Source organism: Paroedura picta, chromosome 3 (genome assembly GCF_049243985.1).
Source record: "Paroedura picta isolate Pp20150507F chromosome 3, Ppicta_v3.0, whole genome shotgun sequence".
NCBI classification, from domain to species: Eukaryota; Metazoa; Chordata; class Lepidosauria; order Squamata; family Gekkonidae; genus Paroedura; species Paroedura picta.
Window position 1 is genome coordinate 3,483,415 of NC_135371.1, and position 6,774 is coordinate 3,490,188.

Sequence of the window (6,774 nt, forward strand, 5' to 3'; positions counted from 1 at the left end):
ACCCAGAGCTCCCCTTCATCCGGTTTGGCCGCCGGAAATGAAGTCCCCCCACCACCGCCCAGCGGAAGAGCCGCTCTTGCAAGATCCTCCCTCCCCTTAACCCTCTCAAGGCCGGACCCACCTGCAGGGCCGGAGGCTGCGGCTCAATGGGGCTCCTCGGGAGCCATTAAGGCCAGCTGCAGACCGGCCTCCCGGGGCCGCGGGGAGCGGGGCCACCTTCAGTCCTCCTAGGCGGTGCCTTTGCTCCCAGGATCTCCCGGCCGGGCCTGGAGGTCTCCCGGAATGGCAGCTCGTCTCCGCCCGCCCCGGCCAGTCCCCCTGGAGGAAAACGGGCTCCTCCGGGAAGTCTCCTTAACCCGCGGGGTCCCAATAAGAGTTGTCCTGAGGCTCCTTTGCAGTTCTATATTGTTGCTGCCACATGTGTTACCTTATGTTACCTGCATCTGTTTCCTGTAAACCGCCCTGAACCTCCGGGGGAAGGCACTATGTAAATATATAAATAAATCTTGTGCTTGTGGGTTTCATGGGTTCCCCTCTAAAAAAATTAATCTCATTTCATTGGTCCTTTTGGGTGGACCCCATGTGGGAGATGGCCCACAAGTATTCTCCGGTTACTGAAGTCTACCTCCTCGCTTTGGGTCTGGCCATCCTGTTCTGCTGCTGCTGCTCCTGGCCTTCTGGGATGCCATATTGTTGAGGGTCAGGCCTCTGTGGACCTTGGACTATGGATTCAAAATCCTCCTGCTTGTGCGTTTTGAGCATTAGAGATAGTTATGTTATATACTTTTATTATTATTTTTAGCTAACTAGTGTGGCTTGTCTTGCAAGGTCTGCTAGCCTGAAACTGTGACAGGCAAAATGGCATCCGAAGCCGACTGTGGATTTGAACCCAGACCCACCAAGTCATAAGCAAAAACTGTGGCTCTTGAACTTAACTGACCCAAATAATGAATGGGGAGAAATAGAGTCATGTTAATTCATGGGGATCAGTCATGTACCCGAGTGTAAAGCATCCACAATAAAATTTTATTCCCACGGTTACACATGACTGAAAAAAGACGTGCCACAAGAACTGTTGAAAACTTTAACAAAGGCAAACACACAAAAACCCTGCTAAACACAGAAAACAATGTTTGATAGAGGTAAGAGAAGGTCCAAAGACTTTCCAAGCCGACTGTGGATTTGAACACAGATCCATCAAGTCATAACCAAAAACTCCAGGGCATTTCCACAGACCCCCCCAAAATAGCTTCATACCACTGTAATGGCGTAGCGCTAAAAATAATCGCGCCTCTGGATATTCTTCACTTGTCTCGCTTCTGTCTGCCACCTTTTTGAGCATCTTACACTCCACATCTACTTGAAATGCCGGAAGAGAGCAACCCAGTTTACACAGGACTCTCTTCTGCCTGTCAGTCATACCAGGCAACCAATCCCCTATCTAAATGTTTTCAATTATTTAAAATTCAATCCTTCCCTGTTGACACTCCTGCATACATGCATAGTGCTTTTTGAATGCCACCCATTATGGACTCACAAGTCTTGATACTTAAAACAATTAATCTCGTTTCTAATTTGGGGGGGGAAGCTTAGAGAGTCATGCTTTGTGTGAGAACTTTGTTGAAAAATTTTTTGTGGCTTTGCCTGCACGATTGTATGTCTATTCGTTGCTCCAGGCAGTTTTCTTTAAAAAAAAATTCTAGAACCCATCCCAGAAGGGAGAGGGAGGCTGGTGCGAGGGTGGGATGTTGGAGGCAGAGATCGCGTTTCTTCACCTCCATACATTTCTTAGCCTATGTCTGGCTGCTTGCCCTCATTAGCTCATGCTTTTTAGGTTTGGAAAATCCACTTTATGCTATTCCCCAACTTGCGCTTTAAAATTTGCCACTGTAGCTTTAGGTTTGCTGGGTGGACGCGGGATGTTGGCATCATTGTGTTAAAACATAAAAACATACCATCTTCAAAAGGTAAGTTTGGCGCTACATTAATGGTGTGCGGAAAAGCCCTAGCTCTTGACCTTGACCCAAGTCCTGAACAGGAGGAAATAGGGTCGGATTAATTAGCGGGGATCAGTCATGGCCCAAAGTGAGAGTCAAAAGCCCCTGCAAGAGGATTTCTTAGAACAGTGGTCCCCAATCCCCGGTCCGGGTACCAGTACCGGGCCGCGGCTCCTCCTCCCCGGCTGCTGCCTTGAGGGCTGCCCTGCCACTGGCTCACTTTTGGTGCTCTCCAGAGGTTGCCATGGCTGGGGCTCCCCCTTGCTGTGGCACTGTGCAGCTGCTGCTGGCAGCGCCCCCAGCTGGTGGTGGGAAGTCAGGGGCACTAGCGGGAAAGCAAGTGGAGCAGGGACTCAGGTGGCGATGTTCCTCGGCAAAAGACTACCCCCCCCCCGGGCCTCAGTAAAATTGTCAAGCGTTGACTGGTCCCCGGTGATAAAAAGGTTGGGGCCCACTGATTTACGGGATGCTAGGGGTTTTTAATAATCTCAGAATCTCATCTGGTTCTACTTTGTGAGGGCGATCTGGCTGCGACATCTGTCACCCCATTGATCGCCAGGGTTGATTCAGCTGATCTGGCTGGCTAGGCGGGTGTCTCCTACCTCCCTAACGCTCCATGTGCGTCCCTCCTTAAGCTGCCGCTCGGTGGAACAGGACGACCATCCCAGATAGAAGGAGCTTACCGTTCTTCGGTCAAGGGCGTAGGATAGCTGCGCTCCCCTGCTAGAACCTCCAAACAAGCTCAACGAGCTCCCAAAATGTTTCTTCCATGTTAGTCTCTACTCTGGTTCGGCCTCCCATGGAGTCCTGTGTTCAGTTTTGGGCACCGCAGTTGAAGAGGGATGTTGACAAACTGGAGGGGGTCCAGAGGAGGGCAACTAAGATGGTGAGGTGTTTGGAGACCAAGACGTAGGAGGAAAGATTGGGGGAGCTTGGTCTGTTTAGCCTGGAGAGGAGACGACTGAGAGGGGATCTGATAACCATCTTCAGGTATTTAAAAGGCTGCCATGTAGAGGATGGAGCAGAGTTGTTCTGTCTTGCCCCAGAGGGACTTACCAGAACCAATGGGATGAAATTAATTCAAATTCAAAAGAAATTCCGTCTAAAGATCAGGAAGAAGTTCCTGACAGTCAGCAGTTTCTCAGTGGAACAGGCTCTCCATCTTTGCAAATTTTTAAACACAGGCTTGAAACCCATCTGATGGAAAGGCTGATTCTGTGAAGGTTCAAGGGGGTGGCAGGATCTAGTGGATGAGCGATAGGGTTGTGATTGTCCCGCATAGTATAGAGGGTTGTACTAGATGACCCAAGAGGTACCTTCCAACTCTATTATTCTATGATTCTATGGTCCTTAGGCTCTGCTGAAGATGGCAATCGAAGCTGAATCTCTCTCCAAACCCTGAGTATTCAAACTCCTTCTCCCTGTGTGGGTTTTCAGGTAGCACTGAAGTCTGGTGCTTTGAGTGAATCTCTTTCCACACTGAACATTCTAAAGGCTTTTCCCCTGTGTGGATTTTCAGATGATCCTGAAGACTGCTGCACCTAGTGAAACTCTTTCTGCACTCTTATAATTCAAAAGACTTCTTCCTGGGGGTGTGGCTAAAGATGTCGTCCTGAGGGGACTGCAGTGCTATCACTGGATCCTGACAGGGGTCAATTGTGGAAGCAAATGGCAGAAAAAAGGAGGGGTACGCAAACCCCACCTCATTTTTTCTACCCAGGAAGTCCTAGTGAACTCTTGGGGCTGTCTCCAATCCTTTAGGGAGTTCAACTGTCGGTACCAGCCGACAGCTGATAGCCCCTGGAAAAAGATTCACAGTCAGTGTGCCTTTTCATCTGGGTTGGAGCTGAAGGAAGCCCGGGCAGAGTTTCCCCGTCCGGGGATTGAGCGCGCTCCTGACTCCCCCTCCCCTTCCTCTTTTATTGTTACAGTCTTAACCTCCATGTACTTTGTGCGTATGCTTATCTATACTACAAGGTTATACATTAACATACATTGAGCCTACAGCATGCATTGAGCCTACAAGGCATTTCCCTTTCCTATATGGAGTTGTTTTTCAGTCTTCTGGACTTTAGGACACATAGCTCTGTTCCTGCCAACGTGGCAGTATTTTTCCATACTCTGTACTCCCTCCTTCGGTCACTCAGCTCAACATGGCTCCGCTTTGGTTCAGTACGCTGAATGATTCCCACATACCCACTTTTCTTTTAATTAATAGCCAATTATATCTCTAGTGGGCACTGCCTGATATACAGGCGCCATGAAATGGTGTCTAGAAACGGCTTTGGCCAATTTATTTGCATGAAACCAATCAGCGCACTGCGTCATCAAAGACGGAATACATTGTAAGCAACAACATCCTGTTATTAATACAAAAATCACACATAGTATTCCCACCACCGCTTGTCGCAGCCAGGTTATTGAAGGCAGCCACCCAACGATCCAGTCCCACCACTTGTACTCATTATTTCTATTATGTTTGTTATATATAACATTATTAACCCCACAACAAAAACATAATCCTTTAGTATACATGGTCACACGCATCCATCTAATTCGAAAACCTGTTTCTATATAATTTCGAGCTTGTTCAGGGGGCCAAAATACAGTAGGTTTACTTCCCATTTCATTAAGGGATCCCATCACCAACTGTGGTGAGGTCAGTAGGCCAGGGACAAAACCTGCCTTTCTCCCCCGATAAAGGGGGTTCATACAACAAGATAGAATCATTACTGTGTTGCTCGAACATATATTGAGCATGACGTACAAAGAGATTACAATCAACAAAAAGAAGCATGTAACAGAACAGAAAATACAAAAGCTCATTTTTCTGGTTTCCATGGTCGAACACAGAGGCTTGGCACGCACAACGGAGCGCCTTCTACGGTGACTGCAGCGTATCCCCGACCCGACGTTATCAGCGGGACAGGTCCTTTCCACTCCGGGTCGGGGAGGCATCGGTAGGCCACCAGTGGTCGAGCCAGGGGTTCCTCTGCACAAAAATATCGCTCCATAGGAGTATGCGGTCTGCAATTGACAGGCCCGCAGCATAGCATGAATATCAGTCCCTCGTAGGTCGGCAATGGGACGGAGGGCTGCCTGACAATCGTCATTGGCATTCTGAAAAGCCAGCTGGCGGACTACCACCTCCTGAGCTTCGGGAGTTGTGACTTGTCGCTGAACGGCGGTCATGAGTCGATCTATAAATTCAGCGTAAGGCTCCGTTAGACCCTGGCGGACCGCTCCCCATTTCTGCAGTTTCCCAGTAGGGTCGGGGGTGCGAAGAAAGGCGGCTCACGCGGCGGCCACGGAGGCCTCCTGAATCGGCCGGTGCAAGGCAACCTGCGTTGTTATAGCTGCCTGGGTGCTTCGCCCCAATAAGCCGTCTAGCATGATGGCCTCATCCGCCCGAGCACTTCCAGGGGGCAACTGGGCATTATAATGCTGGACGAGCGCAGGAGCGCGCTCGCGGCACTCATGCTCCCATTCATTATTAAAAATGACCAGAGCTGAGGGAGGGAGGAGAGTGCGCAGCGACAACTTAAGGTCTTAGGGAATGAGGTGAAGAGAAAAAACATTATCCATTAATCCTTGAGCATAGGGAGGACTAATGCCGTACGTGGACACAGCCATCTTCAGTTCCTTCATGAGCTGGTACTCGAAGGGCGCATGGGTAGGGGAACCAAAAGGCGGAACAAAAATTGGAAAAGCAGTGGGCTCCGCAGACCAAGAGGCCGCGGCCAAGATGGCCTGCTTCAAGGAAGGCGGCGGTTGGCCTGGGTCAGGAGGGGGTGCAGGCGGCAGCGGGGCCTGATAGGCAGGCGAAGCAGATGGCGGTGGCGAAGGTGCAGCAAGCTGCGGGAGGGCTGGTGCCGGGAGAGCGAGAGCAGGAACAGGCGGGCTCTGAGGCGTAAGCGTGGTCAGGCTGATGTTAGGCGGTGTTAAAGTGCCGTAGGCCACACGAACCTTGCACCACGCGTTCAAAACCGGCAGACGAACATGCGAATTTCCATGGAGGGTGGTCCTTATTTCCCATGTGCCGTCTTCGGGGAACCAAGGACAATACGTGGCTATTGCCAAAATAAGGGACGTCAAATCTTCCTCAGGGACCTCCAGCCTGTTCTGTTTAAGAATATACTGAAGGTCTTTCAAAAAGCGCTTCTGCAGGCTGGAAAGGGAGCTGCCCATAGTGGAGGGAAAAAAGCACTAAGCGGCGGAAGGCAAACACCGGGGAACGACTCACCGGGATCCAAAGATGCGTGGCGCCTGAAACACTTGCCGGGCGGGGTGAGCGTTGAAATATCTGCAGACGTGTCGCGATGAGCCTCACACGGGGCACCACTTGTCGGTACCAGCCAACACCTGATAGACCCTGGAAAAAGATTCAGAGTCGGTGTGCCTTTTCATCTGGGTTGGAGCTGAGGGGAGTCCGGGCAGAGTTTCCCCGTCCGGGGATTGAGCGCGCTCCTGACTCCCCCTCCCCTTCCTCTTTTATTGTTACAGTCTTAACCTCCATGTACTTTGTGCGTATGCTTATCTATACTACAAGGTTATACATTAACATACATTGAGCCTACAGCATACATTGAGCCTACAAGGCATTTCCCTTTCCTATATGGAGTTGTTTTTCAGTCTTCTGGACTTTAGGACACATAGCTCTGTTCCTGCCAACGTGGCAGTATTTTTCCATACTCTGTACTCCCTCCTTCGGTCACTCAGCTCAACATGGCTCCGCTTTGGTTCAGTACGCTGAATGATTCCCACATTCATCTCCCCG